Source organism: Pezoporus flaviventris, unplaced genomic scaffold (genome assembly GCF_033815535.1).
Source record: "Pezoporus flaviventris isolate CSIRO_AGI_PZ_B2104156 unplaced genomic scaffold, CSIRO_AGI_Pfla_v1 ptg000002l, whole genome shotgun sequence".
Lineage (NCBI taxonomy): Eukaryota > Metazoa > Chordata > Aves > Psittaciformes > Psittacidae > Pezoporus > Pezoporus flaviventris.
The window spans coordinates 54,842,543-54,867,228 of NW_026892550.1; the positions used below are offsets into that span (position 1 = coordinate 54,842,543).

The following is a 24,686-nucleotide window of genomic DNA, read 5'->3' on the forward strand; positions in this document are numbered from 1 at the left end:
CTATTGCTACAAGCTAAATATATAACATAGAAAATAATTCCTAAATTGTTCTGTGGGTGACTTTGATGCAGATGATTCAAGAGATTCCAGCATGGATTCACAAAACTCCTTGGCACTGGCATCTTTTGTGCTGTGCTGGGACCACTGCAGTCTAGCAGCCTGCAGGCATCTTTTTTAAAAATCCCAAGAATTGTCTTAGTCTCCTAGAGATATGAAAGGAAAAAAGGCATTCACTAGAAGTAAATATTACCTATAGGCAGGTCTTTTACTTGTTGAATGAATTGGGTTCTTGAAAAAGGATTGGGGAAGGCTTATTGCAAAAAAGAAGTTCTGAGTACCATTATAGCATTTCCTTAGCATCTGTGGAGGTGAATTAGTTCAACAGTGGCACTTTTTAAGGTAATGTTTTCAGTGTCATGTTATAAACGAGAAGCACTCTGACAAACCAGTGGCAATAGACACTAGAAATGAAGCTGGGAGAAGAGACTGGGTTTGGCCTTTTTGCATGCAGAAACATCTGGGCCTGTACTTAAGCCAGCATGGGGATGAAGTGGAGGAGGATCAACCTGTCACAATGGATATTGTAGGTCCTAAGGAGGGGGATACAAGTGGAAAACTTGAAACAGTAATCTGATTTAACTAGACTGGCCATCTACTACTGTAGGGACAGGAAATAAACTAAAATTTCAATATAACCATCCAATATTGCCAAATAATGTGTCAAAATAAATTTCCCCTCACCTGGGATAAAAATAATTGGGAGCATCCTTAGCATTTTCCAATTACACTACACATAAGAGCAAAGAAGTATATATCATAGCAGCATTAGGCGCCTGGCTTTCAAGTAAGCCATGCACCATATTCTTCTGACCTCCATTTCTAGGTTTCTTGCAGTTTTCCAGTTGTTAGATTCTGTGCACTGCAACATTTCAGAAAAAGAATTCAGCTACTCCAAATCTAACTTGAAAATTAAAGCAACGTAAAATGATGGTAAGAAACTGAAAGTACTTTTGCCCTCAAATATTTTTCCCAGAAGCAGATTTTACTGACTGAAGTACTATACGCATGAATTCCGGTTATGTGACTTAATAAATTCCCCACAGATTGGTATCAGTTTTCTTGTTCTTTTCCTAAAGGACTGTGTTGCCGCTGCCTTCAGTTGAAGAGGATTTCATCAACTGAAGTGCAGAGCTAACTCTAAAGCTGTTTTTCACTGACTGCAGAAGATCTGTAGTGCTTGTGCTCACCTGCAAGTTCTGATGGATGTTCCATGCTCCTAGATAAGCACAAAATAGATAATTTGGTTCTCTATCAAAGAATGCTTTTTTTTGGGAAAATGGTAATCTGGTAATACTACAGTACTTTTGGAAAATGAACATTTCAGTTTACCATGTCAGTGAGGGGCTAGGGGGGAATCAGACAGAGGACTGAAATGATGTAGACATCTCAGGTTGGTATGCTGGGTTTAGTTTTAGTTTTCAAGTGACTATTTATTCCCTTTCCATATTACTTTAAAATGTTGTAAAACCTCAGCCAAAACCCAAACAAATAAGAATAATAAAAAAACAACAAACTGAGAAAATTTGCTCTAAAATATTTTAGTTGACTAAAACTTTGTATTTTGTGTTTGTTTTGCATCAGCCTGAAGCAGAGGTTATCTTACGTTTCAATCCTGAGTAGCATGGAGTGGGTACATAGGGACAGATCATTCACTCTCTCTTCTAATATGATGTCTAAGGGAGCACCATAAAAAATTAAAAGTAAACAGATTAAAATAGGCCAAAAGAAATTATTTTGTTCAGTAAGCCTCCAAGTTTTAGAGGATACAACTACATGGGGAAACTACATATGTGCCATACACTTCCCTATGCGTTGTTTTTTGGCTGGTATAAAACAGGAGATACTGGGTGGAGTAGATTATCCAGAAGAGTCCAACCCATTGTTGCCATTTTAATTCTCTGTTCTTTTTACGCTAGGATATATATATACATTTTATGTACTAGTTTCATGAAATGAAGCCCTCATTTTACATGGTGCCTCCAGCAAGCTAGATAGAAATTTAATTTTAGATTAAAATAGCTAGCGGGTAACAGGTCCTTCTACTTATTCTTCAGCATCTCCCTCGTCCCAGTACCAGCTGCTGTGTGTCTCCACCTTTTTCCATGGTTAACTGGTTAAACAACTCACAGGATCACAACTGAATTAAGAGCCATTGCCAAAGGATTGGGAGATTCATTACACCACTGGCAATGAGTTATATATATTTCGATCTCTCCTGTTTACTGTAAGAGCAAGACAGGACATGCAATGCACATCTGTCTAAGATGTATCCTTCACAAAAAATGTCACAAAGCTGCATGAAAAAGGAAACTTAAGAACAAAACAGCTTGAGTCACTGAGAAATCCTACTAACAGACTGCTATCATATCAGTTTCTTTAAGCTCTATCTGACATCTCTCTTGTCTAAATGGCTGAGATTTTCAGATGCAAAAAACTGAAGGGCAATCAAGAATGAAAATACCGAATCACAAGATTCAGTAACACTTTCAGAATGATGCAGTAAGACTGATCTTGAAAAGGCCAAAACCTGTCAGTAGAGAATAACATACAATGCTGTCTGAATTTTCAGGGAATCCTAGTAAGAGAGAAAGAACTTGCCTTCAGGAGAGTGACTGCATGGAAATTCAGCAAGAAGAAGGTGAGCCAATCTCAGCTGAGCAGAAAACGTGCTGCCTGCATTTGGCACTGACATTTTGGTAACATTTGACAGGTCATTTTCATCAGATTTCTTCAAATCAGTGTTAAACTAATTTAATTTCTATTTTGTGAAGACACAAGCACAACTGCTCACAACTGTTTCCGTATGGTGCATTCAAGATACACTTACCACAGGTTTTTACAAAACAGCTGCAGAAAACAGTGCTGAAAAGCAGATATTTTATAAGGTATTTTATACCTGTCTTTGGGTAGGCAACCCACAATCTTCTCCCTCAAAGGATTGAGGAATGCAGTCTTGCTGCCTTGCAGGGAGCCTCAAGCTCTCAAATCTCCCAAGTGCTTTGGAAAAATCACATACAGAAACATTAACCCTGTGCTTTTGAAACTGCTTGTTAAGAGATCTGAATGCTCACTTCCTATTAATTTTCGTTCATTTCAAAACACATATATAGACAGCAAACCTAGTTCCCAAGGGATCCCCTGAATGGGGACAGCTTTGTGCCAACAGCCCCCTCTGAAAGCAATTTGTCAGCTGCCACAGACACGCAGGTCATACCTGTGCTACCATGACCAGTTTAGTTTTAGAGTCCTGCAGTGCTACAGAATCAACAGGTTACCTAATGAATGTTTCAGACTATCTCATCAGTTAGCTACTGACTAGTGGGAGATAAGCCTTTTGGCATTTCCCCTCCAGTTGTGGGCACTTAACTCTTGGGAAACTGATGCTGCAGTACCTCGGAAATGGTTATCTTCATCATCTCCATGCTGCAGCACCCCCTCAGCTAGTTGTACAGTCTTCATGTTGATGCAACAGCTATGCCCTGCAACACTGCCGTTTGCATGAGAGCCAAGTCCAGCCTTATCAACAGTACGGATGTCCTGTTGTGAATGAACCAACATCCAGAGCCCCTTGCATGGGGGCTTGCCCCACAATAAGCCCCATGGCCTTGCACCAAAACCACGCTAACACATGGCCCTGCTCCCATATCCATCTGCGGGGAGGGATTATTAGGGAGGCCACAGTCATATAATCATAGAATAGTTAGGGTTGGAAAGGACCTTAAGATCATCTAGTTCCCACCCCCCTGCCATGGGCAGGGACACCTCACACTAAATCATGTCACCCAAGGCTCTGTCCAACCTGGCCTTGAACACTGTTTAAGTTTTAACCCGTTACCCCTTGTCCTGTCACTACAGTCCCTAATGAAGAGTACATCCCCAGCATCCCTATAGGCCCCCTTCAGATACTGGAAGGCTGATATGAGGTCTCCACGCAGCCTTCTCTTCTCCAGGCTGAACACCCCCAACTTTCTCAGCCTATCTTCATACAGGAGGTTCTCCAGTCCCCTGATGACGCTCGTGGCCCTCCTCTGGACTTGTTCCAACAGTTCCTTGTCCTTTTGATGTTGAGGACACCAGAACTGCACACAATACTCCAAGTGAGGTCTCACAAGAGCAGAGTAGAGGGGCAGGATCACCTCCTTCAACCTGCTGGTCACGCTCCTTTTGATGCAGCCCAGGATACGGTTGGCTTTCTGGGCTGCGAATGAACACTGCTCTACTAAGATAAAAACTGATTAAAAGGCCCATCTCATTTATCCATAAAGCAGAGTGAGGAAGGCAAAACTACAAAACCCCAATAATGGGTTCAGCACCATTTCTAGAATTAGAGAGAGCCACACTGCATGGTGCTAAATTATGTGTAGTGAGCAAGTGTGCTACAGGAAGACTTATAGAAATAATTACAGAAAAAACAGAACTTAATAAAAACAAGGTTAAGAATTGTTTATCTGGTAGCCCCACAGCAATCAAATCGAAGAAGGTACTTTTTGATGCTTTGTATGTACAAAGAAAAAGTTTCAGTAATTATAATAGCTAACAAGCAAGGCTCAACTACCTAAAATCTTGCCAAACTCTGAAATAAGTTACCCTTTAACCTGTCTCTATTTTGTATGCTTTATAGCTATAATTTGTAGCAGAGAGATAGTAGACGAAGCTGTACTAGTTGATACTTGAAACACAGTATTATCAGTAGATAAAACACATTTGAAAAGAGTCAAGATTTTTAGAAACCATGCCCCAAAATTAAAGCTATCTAAACATATTCTGTTACAGACCTTCCCAATCTGAGGAATTTTGTTGCCTAGGCAACCTGGTCACAGTGTACGTTGGACAGTTCAGACCATGCTTGCTGTTTTAAATAGAAATACCATATACTTAACAAAGAGCTGATTTTTAGCAAAAGGTATATATGTGTAATAGATACCAATAGACCATGTATTTGCTTTGTGCTAAGAAGCCAATATGCTCATATAGTACTTGCAGAGACGAGTGTGATGTGTAAAACTAAGGATGAGTGAACAAAAATGTAAGGGTGCTGAAACAGCACTTAAGCCTGATTAGCTGGGTGGAATAATCATTTGCATAGAGCCCCCCACATGTATGGTCTTGTTGGTCTTATCACAGAGATGTAAGAAATATTCAAGAAGTGGTAGAAGCTATTTCACATTGCTTCAATATAGCCAAGTAGAAACTGGCCAAGCAAGTGAGTCAAATGACTTTACATTGCCACTTGAAGAGCTACTGGCTAAAACCAGAACCACGCACGTACATGAAAAAATTTCTGCACAAAAAACACTCATCAAATTCTAGTCCTAATGCTTTCTTCAGGAGTGGGAAGTGATAGCAAATAGCATGGGGTTGCACAGTGCTGGATCCTTTGGCAAAGGCATCACTGGAAAACATACTAGGAGTAGCCAAGCACAGTAAAATTAGGAAGTGTTCAGTGCAAGCCTCAGTACCTTCTGTATAGGGAGGCACGGCAGGTGGAGATTTCTATGAAGATATTAAAATTTCCTGTGTAAATCTGCCCAAAAGATGCAGAGCAGCTACACTCTTGCTACAGGACTGTGGGAAGATATGCAAGAGTCAGTTCTAGCTGAGTATTTCAAATCTTGGCCTGAAAAAAGAGGCATTCCTGCCTGATCCATAATGGCCTTGTTAGAAAGGGGAACAAAGTTCAACAAAATATGTATATGATGCTTTGTATTACTCAGTCACCTGGATGGTATATATTTGGTGTCTCATTACCAGACACAAAAAAAAAACCACTCACTGCTTGGTTGCAGTCTTGTCACTGCTAAACATCAGCAAGTTCACTTGAAGAAGTTGGACCATAGAGACTATAAGACCTCTTAGAAGAGGTTGGACTGTGAGTAACCACAATGACTGGCAGGAATTGTATTGATGGGCACTGCCTATGTTGAAAAAAAGAAGGAACTGGAACAGTTAGGCTGACAAGGAAGAATCAACTTTTGCATGAGTTTCTACTTATTACATGCATGATGTTTACAAATATATCACTTAGCCAAGCAATGCCAAGCTAAAGACTTCTCAGAATCCTGTTTAGTCCTTTGAATCACTACCAAATCCCATTTACTGCCTTTGCAAGCAGAGGCTTTCCACATAAGAACAGGAAGAAATCGTTAGTACCAAGGTAGGAGAAAATACTTAACCTAACTCTGCCTGGCATGGCTTTTAAATGGCAAACTCTGCCTTCATACAGCCTAAGTGAGTTGTGGGAAGTCTTGTGTATCTTAAAAGATGTCAAGAGACTCAAGACTGCTGTAGGCAGAATGAGGGAGACATTTCAGCGATTGTACCCCTGTGTAAGCTAAATGCAGTATAAGAATGGCTATATTCCAGAAATACTTACATTATCTTCCAGTTACTCTTATATACTGCTAGGTATTTTATGCCTGATCCTTGGATAATGTACAGTAGTCACACAAGTTTAAGTAGCTGGGTTTAGCTGTAAGCATCATTCCAGCAATTAAGCCATTTCCTCAAATCTATAAATTTTACTTCAGAGTTGTTTGGGTGACAGGGCACCATTGATTCTCCCTTCTACAGAAAACTTGCAAAGCAAATCAATAGGACTGTACATTCGGAGGTCCCTGGCACACACACACTAAAAAAACAAAACCAAACCAAACCAAAAAATAAAAATAATAATAAAAAATAAACATCCCAAACCCCACCAAAAAAAACAATCAGAAAGACCACCCGAAAACCACCTAACCAAAAGCCAGAAAACCACATTCCATAAATACTACCATGCTGCGATAGAAGTTTGGTTTGGAACAAGATTATGCTAAGACACTGAATTAACTGAACTGATTTATTACCACTTGAAAAACCTTGTAAATGATCTTGACCTCAGCTTCTGTGCCCACAGGTACCATTACCTAACCATCTTTATTTCCCTCCTTATAATTTTTTATTTGTTTAAAAACCTTATTTGCTAATAAAACTCATATAATAATTCTAGCGTCCTGTATTGCAGGTATGGAGCACAGTCACAAGGAATATTGAGAAATTTAGTAGAGGTAAATGAGCAATTAGATTATGATATACACAGTGGTTAAATAATTTACAATCCTCAGAGTACAGATAAGCAAACTGTTCATTTCAAATAAAGAAGATTTAACTTTCATTTCTCCTTTGATCTAAACTGAATCCTTCCACAGATTATTTATCAGTTGACTGAATCTCGTAGGGAGATGGGGGTTCTGACCTCTGCTTATTTATTCCATTTTGCTATTTAACTTCAGTTTGCTTGAAAAAACAAGGACAAGGCTATGACAGTTCAGAGATGCAATCTGCCGATTGAACTTCGCCTGGTATCTATTAGACACACTAAACAAAAGAAACTGCATAAATATTCATCAGCAAAGAAGTCAACCATGATGGTAGTTTTGAAGCATTATATGTTATTTTTGCAATTATAATTGTGATTCATCAGCCCTAATGATATCTCACTATATTGCCTGACTTATTTTTGCTGAGGTGAGCATAATTTATTTTTCCACTTTATGTCCTGTCTCTTATTTGTTCCCAAATATGGAAGTAGTTTTACATAATAGAATTCTACTCCATAGTATTGGACAGGTTGGAGGTTTTCCTTTCAGGTAATGACTGTGGTATCAGTTTGTTCTACCCTTTGTATCTCATTTGAATAAATCCTGTAATGTGACAAGTAAGAAGGATACGAACCTCTTGGAGTGAGTCCGGAGGAGGGCCACAAAATGAGCAGAGGGCTGAAGCACCTCTCCTATGAAGATAGGCTAAGAGAGTTGGGCTTGTTCAGCCTGGATAAAGGGGGATGTCTTTAACCTGAAAGGGGATAGATTCAGATTAGATACTGGGAAGAAATTCTTTACTCTGAAGGTGGTGAGAAACTGGTACAGGATGCCCAGAGCGGTTGTGGATGCCCCATCCCTGCAAGTGTTCAAGGACAGGTTGGATGGGTCTTTGACAAACATGGTCTAATGGAAAGTGTCCCTGTCCATAGCAGGAAAGTTGTAACTAGATGATTTTTAAGGTCACTTCCAACCCGAACCATTCAGTGATTCTATGAATAGGAAGATGGTGCTGCCTTTCAGCTACCTACTTGGAGAAGGAATTATGGGGTTGTTATTAGGGAGTACAGGCCCAGCTTTCAAACCTATCATTACCTCTTCAGAAAAAACTACTTTTTCAGCCTAGTTTCAAAAGACAGCTTTATTTATCAACTCTGTTTATCTTTATAAATTAATCTTTTAATGATTTTTTTCTCTTTCTTTTCCTGAATTGTAAATCTGCCAGAACACAGACAAAAATTATCCCATGTTAGAAAAAGACACAGTTCAACTTATTGCTTTCTGACTACAGCTATCCCAGCTAGGATTGTCAAGACACTGAAGTTACATTTTTAAAAGCACGATAGAGTCCTCTGCCCAACTGACTTTCAGTAGGCATCTAAATCACTGAGGGTCTTTTGCATGCATTCCTGAAACCCCCTGAAAGGTGATGGGGGAAGACTATCTAATTCTTTTAGACACAGGAAAATTTAGACCTGGGTGACAAACTTGCATATATTCTACAATACTTAACAAAAATGCCTATAAATCTTCTGGATTCCACTGAAAATGTGAGCTGAGGGCTTGTTTGATTTATTGGAAGAAAGCAAAGGTAGGAACAAACAAATGCATTGCTGTAGCTTCCCTCTAGTCAAAGCATTGCAAAAAGACGGGGACAGATTTTATTCAAAAACAGGTGCTCCTCCTTCTCTTTCCAAAAGGAATTGGAGATATTATCTGAAATTACCAAATATGCAAGAAACGTTCCCGCAAAAAAAGCTGCAAGGGACAAATGAACATGACAACAGAAAGGTCTCTATAGAGCTGAGCTACAGCTACAATCTGACCCTGTCAGGCTTGGCAAACCTCTGGCAACCCCAGTCCTGATCTGCTTCATGCAGGGCTGGCCCTTTACAATTTACTCTCCTTTTAGGACTGAATTGTACTTGCTGTGAGGACAGTCAGGTACAGGACTCAGAGGGGCTGCAGGATCTCAGACCTCAGGGGTTTTCCAGGTGCTGACTGGACAAAGCTCTGAGTGAACCTGCCTGGATGCAGCATTGGGCTTGCTTTTAGCTGGAACTCCACCTCTGCCTCACTGTCGAAAAGTCTTACGCTCTCTCTTTTAGAAAGTCTCATGCTTTCTAAAAGATCACAGCCCACAAGTCAGCAACAGAGAAATCCAGTAAGTTTCTGCTGTTGTGATTCAAATCCCCTGTGTTTACAGTATGAGTTAAGTGATTTCAGTATCACTAGAAAATACCACTTCTTGCTGAAAAAAAAAACGAGATTTTGATGAGCTTTGCTGGCAAGGCCTGTTCATTTTAGTCTCCGGTCTCTTGGGAAAGTTTTTCCCTAGTAGACTTCTTTCCAAACTTCCTCAAAACCCATTCTTCACGGTCTCATGGTTGCTCTTCAAGGTACATCCCAACAACACTGGGGCTCGCTAGGGTCCCTAGCAAATACCATTCTTGCAGCTCCTTTCACCTGTCTTTGCTGAACTCTGACCAGCAGATACCAGCACCAGATACATTGTTTTAAACTGGATGGAGCATCATGCATAATTAATATATATCCCTTTCCCTTTGCTCATTTCAGAGAACAGTTTTACTTATTGCTTGCTTGGTTAGGAACCATGAAATTAAACAAAGTAGGTCTGGAACGGACCACATGGGATCACCTCATCCATTACCCCTTCCCTAAGGCCTACAAAGTTAATAATGGAACAACAAGCTTGCAAACTCCAGCTGCCAGGCTTTGAAAGTCTGGCTTATCTGAAAGAAGTACACTGCTCTTGTCAACATGGGAGAGTCTGCATGTGCTTGCTGATCTGTGCAGAGATTCATTTTAAAGAGTACATTGTTCTCAGACGGCCCACTGCTACCATTATGTGCATCAGTAAGTTTCATACTATGCAACTACCAGCACTTATGTTCAAAGAAAACACTTATTATTCATGAAAAAAGGTAGTTGCTATGCTCTCATTAAAAGACACAAGAAACAAAAGATTGGTCCTTGTGCAGCAACATCGTATGCCTATTCTGTTAAAAATATTTATTATATTGAGGAATGTGCTGAGTTTCTGCACCTTTCTCTCATGTAGCACTGCTAACTTCTAATGCATGTCTTCACTGGATTTGACTGCTTAGGAGTTTTAGCCATTATCAAATACTCCTTTCACTGCACGGTTTCTTTGTAAATCATTCCTCTGAAGACACATCCATACATGACAAATGCTGTTGTCTTTTATCAATTCTTTGCTTCAGTTAGATTATTCTTCTGGTCAGAGCTATACTACACCAAGATTCGATCAGGATCAGTAGACATTCTCTACAGAAACCTTCCTCAAACAAGAAATCATGATTTCCAGCCAGTAATGTCTCACACACGAGTACAACTTGAAGAGTATATAGTACTCACATAAAGCATACACAGAAATAGACCAAGTAGCAAAATCATTGTCACTTCCATGGAAATGTTGGCAATCGATCCAAAAAATCCTGCATTTTACTGAACCTTATCCGCTCATTTGTACAAGCAGATAAATATGGCTTTAACAGGTGAATCATTCTGCATAGGAAGGACTGTTGGGAGCATTTTACTTCCAGAGCTGTCTATTCCTGTGTCTATGTATATTATGATCTTCATGCTTTCTTTTACAAAGGTGTACTTTATGAATCCAAATAATATTTTGGTTTGAATCCTCATTTAAAATATGTTAAAATTTTAAAGAAAAGTTACAAGGAGACCACTGCTGCCCTTGCAACAAATTACTTTCATGGATACTTAAGGCTAACTTTAAAGGCTATAAGCCAGGCTTAGACAACAGGTCTAAGCACATGATAGAGAAGGATTGAGCAAAAAAAAAAAACTTTTACTAGTATTCACTGTCAGCACACTACTAACTTTAAAAGCAATGATAAAGCAATGAAAAGCATCACAAATTACAAAGATCAGCATTCTGATGAAACAGTCAATGTCTTTTCCTTTCACAAATTCCATATGTAAGATGTAGATTAAGAGCTACTCTCTGAACCTGCAAAGAAAACTTTTACTGTTCTATCTGGAAGCAAAGATTTCTTTGAATGCTGATAGCAGAATTTGTAATAGCTCCTAGCTGACTGCAATGTAAGAAAACAGCATTTTCTTTGGGCTTTGCTACAGCTTAAGTAACTTCATATTGTGTGCACAGACTTCATTTTGCTTAGATGAACAGGGTGATTACAGCATTGTCTTCCTTCCTTTCTTCCCCCATTCCCCACATTACAAGGTGATATAAATTCAGTCACACCCTTGATTACTGTGGATGGGATACTGCAAACACAGAGGTGTGAGGCAATATACAATGCGTGTAATACAGTAGTAAATGAAAGAACACTGCAGAGGCACAATTTTTCAGAAAAGAGATTAAAAGAGGAATGGAATCCACCTTCCCTTGCAGCCTTCCATGACAAGAATACTTAGCTGTTTGTGAACATGTTATGATTTGGAAGTGCAAGACCAAATGAAAAAGGAGGCAGAACACAAGCAATAGGGATAGTGAAGAAGCACTGAGTATGTTGCAGAGTCCCCCTGGCGTCATGACCTGTCCAGTGAAGCTGTGAACAAGAACCCACTCAGTTCCGCTCTTAAGTATATTAGTTAGCCTGCATTATTTTAACCCAGGGAAATTTGACTTTGCTTGACTTAGCAGTGTGCCTTTTAGGACTAGAGCAGCCTTGCTTCAGTTAGATCTTAAAGGCAAAAGCAGCAAAATCCAATAGGAACATGGATCTAGTTCCTGTAAAATGCCTTGGGAAATTTTCCTTTGTAAAACTGCAATCCAGTCCAATTCTAAGCAGGAACAGCAAATCCCATGCTTTTCAAGATTTTTGATTTCTGATCAGTTTCTAAAGGCATGACTCAAAGGAGTGGCAACAAGATTCCACTCATTTGACTTACACCTTCCTCCATCCCTAGGATTATCTCTCAGATAACCATCTAGAACAAACACAACATCTGTTCACCCTATCAAATACACAAACCTCCAGTTAGATGACAAATTCCATCAGGATCTCATGGTGACCTCTGCAATTCAGTGCAGTGCTCAGTGCTTAAAAAAAAAAAATTAAAAAATCTAGCCACTGTATAGAGAATAAATGAAGATTTATAAGCTTTGATGAGAAAATGGAGTACAGAATTACCTAGGCATTAGCTGGAACGTGTAGAAACATTTGCAGTGTACATTATGCTACAGGGATGAGATCCTGCAAATTGTTAAACTGTTATATCTAAATCATTTAGATGGCTCTGAAACAAGTGTCACCCATCAGTGTAAATAACAGTTGGAATTTCCAAAGAGTCATTGTAAAGAGGTAGCCACAGTGTGTTCTTAGATTAAAAATAATGTGTTGATTTTAAAGTGGAAGGTCACTCACTGCACAGTAATTAAACTAGGAGGTTATCAGCAGTGATTTGTTCTGATACCCTACCATGCAGAATTGCATACTGCTCCTCATAACAGTACTGAAATACCTGTTATCCACTGTCCACTATTGGCTGACTTCAGCCAAAAAAATCCCCAAGTTATTTTCCACAGGGGACAAACTGATCCCATACATTTTATGTTCCTGAGGAATTAGGTTTAAAATAATATTAGCAGCACTGCACAAGAAAATGAACTATCAGGCAGAAAAGTAGCTGTAGCTGGACTGAAAAAGAAATTTTTACACAGACTGAAAGAACAGGACTTGCCAACTGGAAACAAAGAGAATAGAGAACTGTACTTGGATAACTTGCTGTTCACTCTTCAATAGTTACTCTGCACGACCATCTGGAAATTCCTCTTGGTAATTCCTTTTTAACAGTTCTATAATCACATCTTAATTTGTCATTTCTTAGAAGGATTAAAAGAAATGTTTTGCCTCTGCCAGCCCCATCTGTGCCTGTGCACATGAAGACCATGTACAGGCAACGCACACATGAAAGCTGGGAACAGTCACAACAATCTGCCAATGCCGGTAATGCCTGAGGAAAGTCTTTGAGAGTCTGCTTGCTGCACCTACAGTCTCTTACCAGACTGTTTCCATATCAGTAGTGGTTTATCTTTAAGAAAACAGCCCTCAGCATCAGCGAATACTAAAGGTTGGAGAGACCCTAGAGGCCATACAGCCCTCAGACAGGACAAGTCCTTTTTGTTATCCTGAGGGTGCTTGTCCTCAAGAACAAGTCTGAGATATCTTGGTGGAGATATCCAGTTAGGCAGTCTTCTCCAAGAGATATAGCACTACCAGCAGAAAATTTTCTAATGCTTAGCATGACCTTTTTTTTTTTTTTTTCACTGCAATTGGAGTCCCATTACTTTTTCTTGTATCTACCACGAACACAGAGAACAGATTTATTGCCTTCCTCTCTGCAGCAGCCTTTTATTTATGTGGAGAGGTGTCCTCCATCATGTTCTCTCCTTTAAATCAAGTAACCCAATTTATTCTCTTCTCCAAACTAAATAAACTCTTTTCTCACAGTAAAAAAATTCCCAAAATGTTTTGCTTTTGTGTCTCAACTGAATTAAAAAAATAAAATTGCATGAGGAGATATTTTAAACTGAAAGTTTGGATGTTTCAGCAAACAAAAGGTTGAAATTCAGTACCTCAGAAAATGTCACTGTCTCAGATAAAATTTCAGAAATTTTAACACATCAAAAGAACTAAAAGAAAGTGCTCGCAAAACATTCTGATATTGACAGATCTACAGCATTTTCCAAAAGAGATGCTTGCTATGAAAACTTCTCTTGGCTCTGTCACCCAAACTGAACAAAGCTCTTAACAATGTGTCTAACTCCAAAAATATGAGCAGCATCTCTTCCTTTCCTATTCATCTCTGCCCCCTCTTCTCCACATCCCAATCCAACTTAGAAATAAAGTGTCTTCTTAAAATTCATTCTCCAGGAAGCCAATGGCTGTAGTTAGAAATTATCCCTACTGTGAAAGCCCTCACACCTTAGAGCTAAGTGTGTCCATCATTTGAAGGACTTTTTCCTTAAAAATGTATATTTAAGCATTCTCAGTCAGCATGCCTTCATGGAGAAGTATGGTCCAGCACACCAGGAAGAGGGAATGGAAGAGACATAGAATCATAGAATAGTTAGGGTTGGAAAGGACCTTAGACCATCTAGTTCCAATCCCCCTGCCATGGGCAGGGACACCTATATCACCCAAAGCCTCATCCAACCTGGTCTTGAACACTGCCAGGGATGGAGGATTCACAACCTCCCTGGGCAACCCATTCCAGTGCCTCACAACCCTAACATGAAAGAATTTCCTCCTTATATCCGATCTAAACTTCCCCTGTTTAAGTTTTAACCCGTTACCCCTTGTCCTATCACTACAGTCCTTCCCCAGCATCCCTATAGGCCCCCTTCAGATACCGGAAGGCTGCTATGAGGTCTCCACGCAGCCTTCTCCAAGCTGAACAGCCCCAACTTTCTCAGCCTGTCTTCATACAGGAGGTGCTCCAGTCCCCTGATCATCCTCGTGGCCCTCCTCTGGACTTGTTCCAACAGTTCCATGTCGTTTTGATGTTGAGGACACCAGAACTGCACACAGTACTCCAAGTGAGGTCTCACAAGAGCAGAGTAGAGGGGCAGGATCACCTCCTTCGACCTGCTGGTCACTCTCCTTTTGATGCAGCCCAGGATACGGTTGGCTTTCTGGGCTGCAAGCTCACACTGAAGCCAGCTCATGTTCATTTTCTCATCAACCAACACCCCCAAGTCCTTCTCTGCAGGGCTGCTCTGATTCTCTTCTCTGCCCAACCTGTAGCTGTGCCTGGGATTGCTCCGACCCAGGTGTAGGACCTTGCACTTGGCATGGTTAAACCTTATGAGGTTGGCATCAGCCCACCTCACAAGCATGTTGAGGTCCCTCTGGATGGCATTCCTTCCGTCCACTGTATCAACCGAACCACACAGCTTGGTGTCATTGGCAAACTTGCTGAGGGTGCACTCAATCCCACTGTCCATGTCAGCGACGAAGATGTTGAACAAGACCGGTCCCAACACCGATCCCTGAGGGACACCACTCGTTACTGGTCTCCAGCCGGACATTGAGCCATTGACCACAACTCTTTGTGTGTGGCCATCCAGCCAGGTCTTTATCCACCGAGTGGTCCATCCATCAAATTGATGTCTCTCCAATTTAGAGACAAGAATGTTGTGTGGGACAGTGTTGAACACTTTGCACAAGTCCAGGTAGATGACATCAGCTGCTCTACCCCTGTCCATCAGTTCTGTAGCCCCATCATAGAAGGCCACCAAATTGGTCAGGCAGGATTTCCCCTTAGTGAAGCCACGCTGGCTGTCACCAAGCAGCTTGTTGATTTTCATGTGCCTTAGCATGCCTTCCAGGAGAATCTGCCCCAAGATTTTGCCAGGCAGAGGTGAGACTGACTGCTCTGTAATTCCCCGGGTCATCCACTTTCCCCTTCTTGAAAATGGGGGTTATATTTCCCTTTTTCCAGTCATTGGGAACTTCACCTGGCTGCCATGATTTTTCAAATATGATGGCCAGTGGCTTAGCAACTTCATTTGCCAGCTCCTTCAGGACCCACAGATGGATTTCATCAGGTCCCATGGACTTGTGCACATTCAGATTTTTAAGATGGTCTCGAGCTGTATCCTCTCCTACAGTGGGCACAAGGTCTTCATTCTCACAGTCCCTGCATCTGCCTTCCAAGACTTGGGTGGTGTGGTCAGAGCCTTTGCCAGTGAAGATCGAGGCAAAGAAGTCATTAAGAACCTCAGCTTTCTCCAAATCCTGTGTAGCCAGTTCTCCTGAGAACTTCATGAGGGGGCCTACATTCTCCATAGTCTGTTTTTTATTTGCTACATACCTGTAGAATCCCTTCCTGTTATCTTTAATACCTCTAGCTAAGTTTAATTCTAACTGGGCCTTAGCTTTCCTAGCCTGGTGCCTAGCTTCCCAGACAACATCCCTGTACTCTTCCCATGACACCTGTCCTTGCTTCCACTTATTATAAGCCTCTTTTTTCACTTGAATTCTCCTCAGGAGCTCCTTATTCATCCAAGCAGGTCTCCTGGCCCTCCCGCTGCTCTTCCTTCTGGTTGGGATGCAACACTCCTGAGCTTGTAGCAGGTGATCCTTGAATATCAACCAACAGCCTTGGGCCTCTTTGCCCTCTAGGGCTGTATCCCATGAAACCTTCCGAAGCAGGTTCCTGAAGAGGCCAAAGTCTGCTCTTTTGAAGTCCAGGGCAGTGAGCTTGCTGCATGCTCTTCTCGCTGTCCTGAGGATCTCAAATTCGAGCATCTCATGATCACTGCCTCCAAGGCTGCCCCGGAGCGTCACATTTCCAGCGAGCCCTTCCCTGTTGGTGGGCACAAGGTCAAGCATGGCACCTCTCCTTGTCGGCTCCTCTGTTACTTGCAGAAGGAAGTTGTCTTCTACATTATCGAGGAACCTCCTGGATTGCTTGTGCCGGGCCGTACCGTCCTTCCAACAGATGTCAGGGTGGTTGAAGTCACCCATGAGAACAAGGGCCTGCGAGCGTGAGGCTTTTCCTATCTGTCTATAGAGTGCTTCATCCACAGGTTCTCCTTGATCAGGCGGGCTGTAACAGACCCCCGCAGTAATGCCTCCCATAGCTATATTCCCCTTAACCCTGACCCACAAACTCTCTGTGGACTGCTCACCTGTCCCTAGACAGAGTTCTATCCTTCCAGCCTATCCCTAACATAAAGGGCAACTCCCCCTCCCCGCCTGCCAGGCCTGTCTTTCCTAAAGAGCCTGTAACCTTCCATCCCACCATGTTTCTGTGATGCCTATTACATCATACCCCCGTAGACATGCACACATCTCTAATTCCTCTCGTTTGTTCCCCATGCTACGGGCATTTGTATAAAGGCATCTGAGCCAAGCTCCAACTGAAGCCAGCTCATTGGCTGGAGCAGCTGGGATATCTCTACATTGCTCCGAGCATTTATTATAGGTTCTGGCAACTGACTGGGTGTGTTGGAATGCAATGATGCCCTCCTCCCCCAACACATCTAGTTTAAAGCCTCCTTGACCAGTCTGGCAAGCCTCCTACCAAAACTGCTCTTTCCCTTCTTTATCATAAGACCAGCTCCACCAGCCCCTACTAGACCTGGCCTACAAGCTTGGGTCCCATGTTCAAGACACCCAAACCCCTGACTATGACACCACCCTTTTAACCATTTATTAACCTGGCCCATCCTCCTACCTTTTTTTAGGTCCTCCCCTGTATCCTGGAGAATTGACAAAAAGACCATCTGAGCTCCAGAGCCCCTAACCACCTCCTCCCAGGGCTCTGTAGTCCTTCTTTATGTTCCCCAGGCTACTACTATCTATGTCCCTAGCACCCACATGTATCACCAGGAGTGGGTAATAGTCTGTGGGACTTACTAGAGCAGGCAGCCTGTCTGCCACATCCCTGATCCATGCCCCCGGTAGGCAACACACCTCCCTTGAGACGGGGTCTGGCCGGCAGACGAGCGCTTCTGTCCCTTTCAGTGTAGAGTCCCCTACTACTATGACCCGCCACTTTTTCCTGGCAGCACCAGTAGAGATCTTCTTTACCAGTGCATCAGCCGGCTGTTTCTGGCTCGAGTGCGCTTCCTCATTAGCCCCCTGCAGGACAGCAAAGCGGTTCTGTGTGGGGACAGGGGATTTAGGGGGAAGCCCCTTGCTTTTGGTTGTCCTGTTCCTTCTTTTTTGTTGTTGTTGTTTTTGTTTTTTTGTCACTAATTCTCAGCTTCCCAGGTTAACGGCCTCCTTCTTTCCTTCATGAGGTAGAGGTGAAGCTCGAGGCCCCTGCACAGTTTGGGCCTGCAGCAAGCATTCCTGCTTGCTCTCAGCTTCCCTGACATCTCGCAGCCTATTAACAGCATCCCGCAGCTCAGCCCCTGCTGCAGGAGGACCTCCACCAGGGAGCACCACGTGCAGCTCTGCCCATTGTGCACCCTCCCCTCACCAGACCAGTGCAGGCATTCTCTGCACCCCGAGCTCTGCACTGCAGCCTCCCCTCTCACCGGCTCTGTCTGGGTGCCTACGCTGCCACCGCCGGGGCAGTCAGAGCAGAGCTCCGGGACCGGGACCGGGACCGGGACCGGGCCCTGCTCACACGCCGAGCGCTCACCACCCCGCTCCCCTGCCCGCACAAACCGCCTCCACCCGCTCTGTCCGCCGCGCTCCCTGGGGCAGGTTTTTACCCAGCCAGGGCTGGTGCCGCTGCTCCTGGCTCCGCCCCGTGTGAGTCAGCTGCTCGCTCTCGCCAGCTGAGCTGCCGGCTCCTGGGCAGCTCCTGTCGAGGACTTGAGGCTCCCTCGGTGGTTCTCGCCGCTCTGAGTTGAGGCTCTTGGAAGCTGAGCTTTCCCCTGCTCAGGTGTTGAAGGCGTCCTCTCTCGAGCTACTCACCTCAGCAACTGGCACATTGAACTGTGTGTGGAGCTGATGTTAATGCAGTCTGGAAAGGGCTCAGGGATATCCTGCATGACCCAGTCCAATGATGAAAGCTGTGCTGAATCACTCAAGATAACCTTTGGAACTTGATAGAAAGATTGGCCAAGATATTTCACACTTATTCTGGGAGGGTCTTCATGGTCATTTTGGAGGGATAGGCATCTCCAACATGGAATGAAGTAGGTGGGCAGCTGGAAGTACCATTCGCTCTCCTGTGCCAATTAGACTTCTAACTGCATCTAGGAAATAGCAGGATGAATCTAGGGGTGTCATGTCTTTTGGGATCTCTTTTTGTCCCAAGTGGTACTCAGAAAAGACAGTTGCAGGAGATTTCTTTCTACACTAGGGAAAAGCAAAGTGTACATGAGAAGTGTAATGACTTGCAAACAGGAGGATTAGCATTGTATCAAACCTGTACGCTATCCATTGACTTCAGGGGCTAGGAAGCAAGAGAACACCAATGTTTCTCAAAGGGAAAAAAGAGTGGCATGGGTACTATATCACTCTCTCCAACAATTACTTCTCTATACTGCAGTTACAGTGGGAAATGGCTGGATTATAATGGACTTTCTTTCCATTGCTCCAAGGTCCTGTTGCATGCACTTCTGCATAACAGGCAGCACTGGCAATTATGTACATCAGATTTCTGTTAGAAATTTCATTCATTTATCTTCTGTCCCAGTGTTTCCCTAATGTTGTGGTACAAACTTTGCTGCTTTCATAGTTAATTCCTAACCACTCTAATTAAACTTATTGATTGCTTCAGAGGAAGGATGTGTAGTGAATGGAAATGCTTTTTACCTTACTTCTTTTTCCCAACTCTGTGAACAGCTGCTCCTCAGAAATAAACTTACCCTTTTATTACTTGCATAAAATTTAGGTCAGGTATGGCCTAGAGATGTCAGTTAACTGTGACAGCGGATGCTTTGGGAATCTGTATTCATGGGATCCCACAGTCAAGTAGGACATGCTGGGAGGCTGTACAGAAGGAACTAGCTGCAGCTCGGTGTAGGTCTTATCTGCTAGAGATTTGTCAGAAGCTGCAGAACCTGCCCGGGAATTTGGAAGTTCTCTCAATATCAGCTTAGACTGAGCCATTCTTTGTCACAGATAGAGAGGAACACCTGATGCCTATACAAACTATATTTTCTTACTCTCTTCTCCCCTTCCTTCTACCTTCTCAGGAAGTTCTGCTGAACAATTTTCCATATGCACCATCATAAGCATCGTTTCCTTGCATCTTCCTCCCAGCCAAAGTCCCATTCCACCTGGTGATACATCCAGAACCTGTCTGCCATGTGCGTCATGGCGGCACCTCAGCTTTGCTCCCCCACCCAGCTGCTATTACTCTCCCAAAACACAGATCAGAGCAGCTGGGCTGTCCTGGGCTGGCAGAGCTAGGCCATGGATTTGAACAGCATGTGGGGCATCTAGCAGAGACCCCAGTTCCTAACCGTACATTGCTAAATATATAGTGACAAGACATATTGGTACCTTGTTAGGGAAATAAGTACAAGTGGAGGAAAAGAGTAACTAAAGATAGGAAGTAGGGAGAAAAAAACCTTTTCATTTGGAAATGTAAAGTCCAAAGCAGAAATAATGTATTTCAGTGATCATATATCCCAGTTTAAGGCTGATGTATCCTCCTTGAAAAAGTTGCTGCTTAACACTGAGCTATATTATTTCATATTCTTTGACATAATAGAATACGTATATTTATGTATGGCTGTAAAACTCTGTTATTTTTAAAAGTTATTTCATTAAAGTGTTTGACCTTTTTATGTTTCATGGGTACATTTCTTATACAGTAATAGAAATAATGACTGTAAACCATTTTATGTTAACGTGCCTGCTCATTTAAATATTATGACCTGGATGATGAAATAGAGACCACTGAGCAATATTTGGGGTTGCAAAGATAAAGAAAAGGTCCATAAAAAAAAAATTAAAAAATACCCGTTATTTGTTTGCACTTACATTTGATTTTTCTTGTTTTTAAGTTTATACTCCTGGGTGTTAAAATGTTCAGCAATTATCTGATTTGTAGCTACAACTGCAGCATGTTTACTTGTAAAATGTCTTCCAAATTAAGATCATTATTTGTCCTTTTAGATTTTCCCTTAACTTTGCAACTGAACATTTGCAGCTCAACGAGAAGCAGCAGAATTTTTACATTCCAAATGGCTCTAATGCCAAAGCATTTTGCTGATTTAATGGCTGGTTTTGCAGGATAGAGAAACACTAATAATTCTCAGCAAGCAGAAAATCAACAGCTATCGTTTTTCAGATGAGATTTCTATAGCTCTGTCAAGTGTCCCATATTGTACAAAGGAAAGCCAATTCAGTGCTGTGTTTAATTTTGCCTCCAGAGACAAGAGCTTGATATACCTTTCACTGGAACCCAAAATGCCAAATAAGGGGGAACTCCAAGTTGGTTGGGGTCCCTAAACACAAGACTTAAGTGTCAGGAGTGCCTGAATCACTTGGGTCCAAATATTCTACACGATACTCAACACTTAAGAGCTACTGGACCTTTAGGTGCCTGCCATCAATGTCTTAGGGATATGGTGCTCGTATTTCTATCACTAAAAACTATCTCAAAAGCCTTAAGCAGACTGAACAGCTCACCAAGGCTGTAACCCAGCAGATAACTTCTTCTCTTGACACACGTGAACTGCAACACACACAACTGGTACATATCCCAGCAGTCTGGATACTCACTTGCACTGGGGCAGAGCTTGGTGCCTATCTTTCAGGTTACACTACCTTAAGCACAAACTGCCTAAATTTACCCTTTCCCATACATACGTGCTCTGAAATCTGGGCTGGCTGTTTTCAAGTCTCTTCTTTCCTTGCACATAAGCACAAAAAGGGGCTTATGTCCAAAATTTCAGGGCAGCCAAAGTAGCGGGAAATAGTAGATGAGTACATTTTCCTGGCATGGCCAGCTATGTGGGTTCTTGACCTGCATCCTCCCCTCTTTATTTCCTCCCTGTGTGGCTTTGGCAGTTGCTTGAACATCTGCTTTGGTAAAAGGATCCTATTTGCAGACTCCCTCATATGCACACTACGGCTGGGGCGCTGTGCACAAACCTAATGGCACCAGTCATGGCTTGGCTGCTTTGGGTGCAAAAGAAGCATGGCTGTAAGGTATGTGTGCGCTGGGAGCCCCAGGCTGCCTGCTGCAAAGCCTTTCTTCAAGTGTGGTTTCACTGCTACTTGCACAGTGGCAGTAAGCTGACAGCCAGCTGAGGTGTACCCATATATGCTCCTGTGGCACCTCTAAGCGTCATCGTACACACTGGTGCAGGGAGAGGGACAAGGCACTGAGAAGATTCACATCTGAACCACAGCTGTAAGCACAAAAGTGCAAGCTCTTAGAGTGCAATCTAGCTGTGAGCACATCTGGATGCACAGAGGAGACGTTGTAATCCACAGTAAAAGCAACAGTTAGGTAAAATAATTTAAACACAAATGCCCAGAATCTTAATTTTTTTAACTCAAGCTTACTTCTGGGTACTCAGGGTGTGATTGAAATTCATTACACACAGCAGCCACCATGGCTACTCCAAAAGCAGTACAGAGCAAGGGATGCGGCTGTGCGTATTACCAGAGTTTTAAGGTGGTTGGAGCCCTCATGCCAGAGCCGAATGGGATCACGCAGGCAGTTTTCAATACCTGAATAACCCTTTCACTGAACACCTCCTGTAACTGGTTAATTCCCAGGGGAAGCTGCTAAGTTTCAGTGCGCTCAGTACTAAAATAATTTTGGTTTAGAGAAAGATAACTGCAAAAACACACTGCCTTTTTCTGAAGTAAAACAAATTCAGAAAGGGGATTGATGTTGAAAAACAGTGGAAACACTCAACCAAATCTCATCCTATGGCTGCATGCTTTGGTGACCTGCACTGCTGTGATGTCAGCACAGACCTGTAAGCTCAGTTTACTTGACCAGGCAGAATGCAGGACAGGCTGCTCTAGGTCATGGCTGTGTCACACCTGCCCCAGTAACCTAAAAAGCAGTCAGGATTGATGAATGTCACCCACACTCTTTTCTCAGTTCCCTTGGGTGTCTAGGGGATGGATTTTTAATTTCCTGACACCCATTATCAGGCATTCTGCATCCCTGAATACTTTTTTTTTTTTTTTTCTAAACCAACCACATCTGTGACTCTTGGAAGTTTTTTGAAGGTCAAAGACAAGGCAGTAAATTCCTGGAGACTGACAGCGTAACATTTAAATATAATGACTCTTCAGAGGGAACAAAAATGGTGGCCTGAAGAACAAAATACCGGAGATCACATTGTGTGTTGCACTTTCTGTTCTTTGCAGGACAATAGCTGTCATACACCAGACAGAGACATGGTGGAGAGGAATGAGGAGAGACAAGCAAAGGCAAGATGGTACCAAGTGCTTCAACTGGGGGCAAGAAACCTGAGGTATTGTAAGGATTCCTTTGTTTTAGCCCCCTGGAAAATACAGGCTCCTGTCAATTTAGGCACCAAAGGAAGAAGAAAGATTATTCAGGGAAAGTGCTGTACATTTATTTAAGCCAGTAGTGAACACATGAGCAGACTCAACACTAACTTGTCCAGAGTCTCCTATAACCGCGCGATACTGCACCAGCCAGCTGCCTTCAGCCTGGCTCCCATACATGTGCATTACCCGTTCTAGAAACAAAAGCAGTGAGATGCTCAGCACAATCAGACATACTCCAGAGAAAAACCCAACAACCAAACTCTCAGCTTTTAAATAGCATTCCTAGTGCAGATTGATGAAATGGTCTGTACCCCCCCACCACACTGCCTTCTGACATCCATCCATTGGCTTGACAAAGCAGGTAGTCGCACAGACTCCACATGAATGCACCCGTGGCCAGGTTGCCTTGGAAACCTTCAGTGCTACCTAATATTGTTATAATTGGCAAGAAAATATAGGGTTTCTCCAATGATTCACAGCAGGCTTTCATTTTACATAAATACAAGTTTTCCATCTGCAGTTTTCTGAAGGTTTGCTTTGCTTTCTCCCCAGAAATTTTAGAGACATTTTCTACCCAGAAAAATTAAACTGTTTAAATGTTAGAAATTATGCTGTATCAGTACAGGGGGCCATAAAGCAATTCCAGTGTCCCTGTGTCTAGTGAGAGGGGTTTATAACAACCAGGAAAAGCCCTGCAGTCATCTCAACCACATTTAATTCTGTGCACAGCTCTGAGCTGTAATTCAACTCTGACAGAATAGGTCAGCCCAATTGCCCCACACAACCTTGCTCAGGCTGCATGCTCTCCGTGATACCATCTACCCCTCAGTGATATGTGCAGCACAACTAGTAGAAACTCTGAGCTGCTTTTACTATATGAACATTTCCAGAGTGTACTAGAACTGTTATGGGACGTACTCACCCAACACATATGTCATGGAACCAGTAAATTTAAGCTAAATGAAATGTATTGTTTGAATTCAATTAAAGTTCCACCAACATCAACTACAGATTTGGGATGTTACATGGACTTGTCACTACACTGCTGGTTCTTAAACTTTATGGTCAGTGATCCAAAATGTATAGTCACTCACCTAAAAGAGAGAGCTCTTCTCTCACTGCTTCAAGGAGGACCAACTCTCACAGGGCTCCATTTATACCCTGCTTGAATCTGAGCCATGGTTAAATATGATCACGTAGCCCTTATGGGCTTAGAACCCAGCTTCCTGCCCCTGTCCCTGCTGACTACCACTACATGGATGAGATGAAGAGCTGTTCATACACAGGGTCTCCTGGCCTCTTGTCTGTGAGGGGGAAGCTTCTGCAGGTTTTGGTCAGGGTTTATCAAAGCTTTTGTCAGGGCAGGTGTACCTGCCACAACATAGTCTCAAGGGAGTGAGACTTCGAAGAAGACCCTTATATGCTCACCTAAATAAAGTCTGTGAATAAGCTTACAAGTGTGCCCACATTGCATGTACTTACCAGAAAAGGGTAAACAAACTCTTGGTTCTGCGGTGATAAATTCCTGTGCTCCTTTGGAGAGCGGCAGCCTTGCAGCTACTTCTCCAGCCCAAGGACCAGCTTGTGGCGGATGGAAACTGCAAATCCTGTTTTT

At 42.6% G+C, this 24,686-nt stretch overlaps 1 long non-coding RNA gene across 1 annotated transcript in view; it reads right to left on the minus strand.

Moving 5' to 3' along the window:
• Positions 1-24,213, minus strand: part of LOC133275522 (uncharacterized) — a 62,719-nt gene extending 38,506 nt beyond the window's left edge. Inside the window, exon 1 of the long non-coding RNA XR_009745570.1 lies at positions 24,166-24,213. This is a non-coding gene — a long non-coding RNA (uncharacterized LOC133275522). The remainder of the gene's footprint in view (positions 1-24,165) is intronic.
• Between the last annotated feature and the right edge of the window lie 473 nt (positions 24,214-24,686).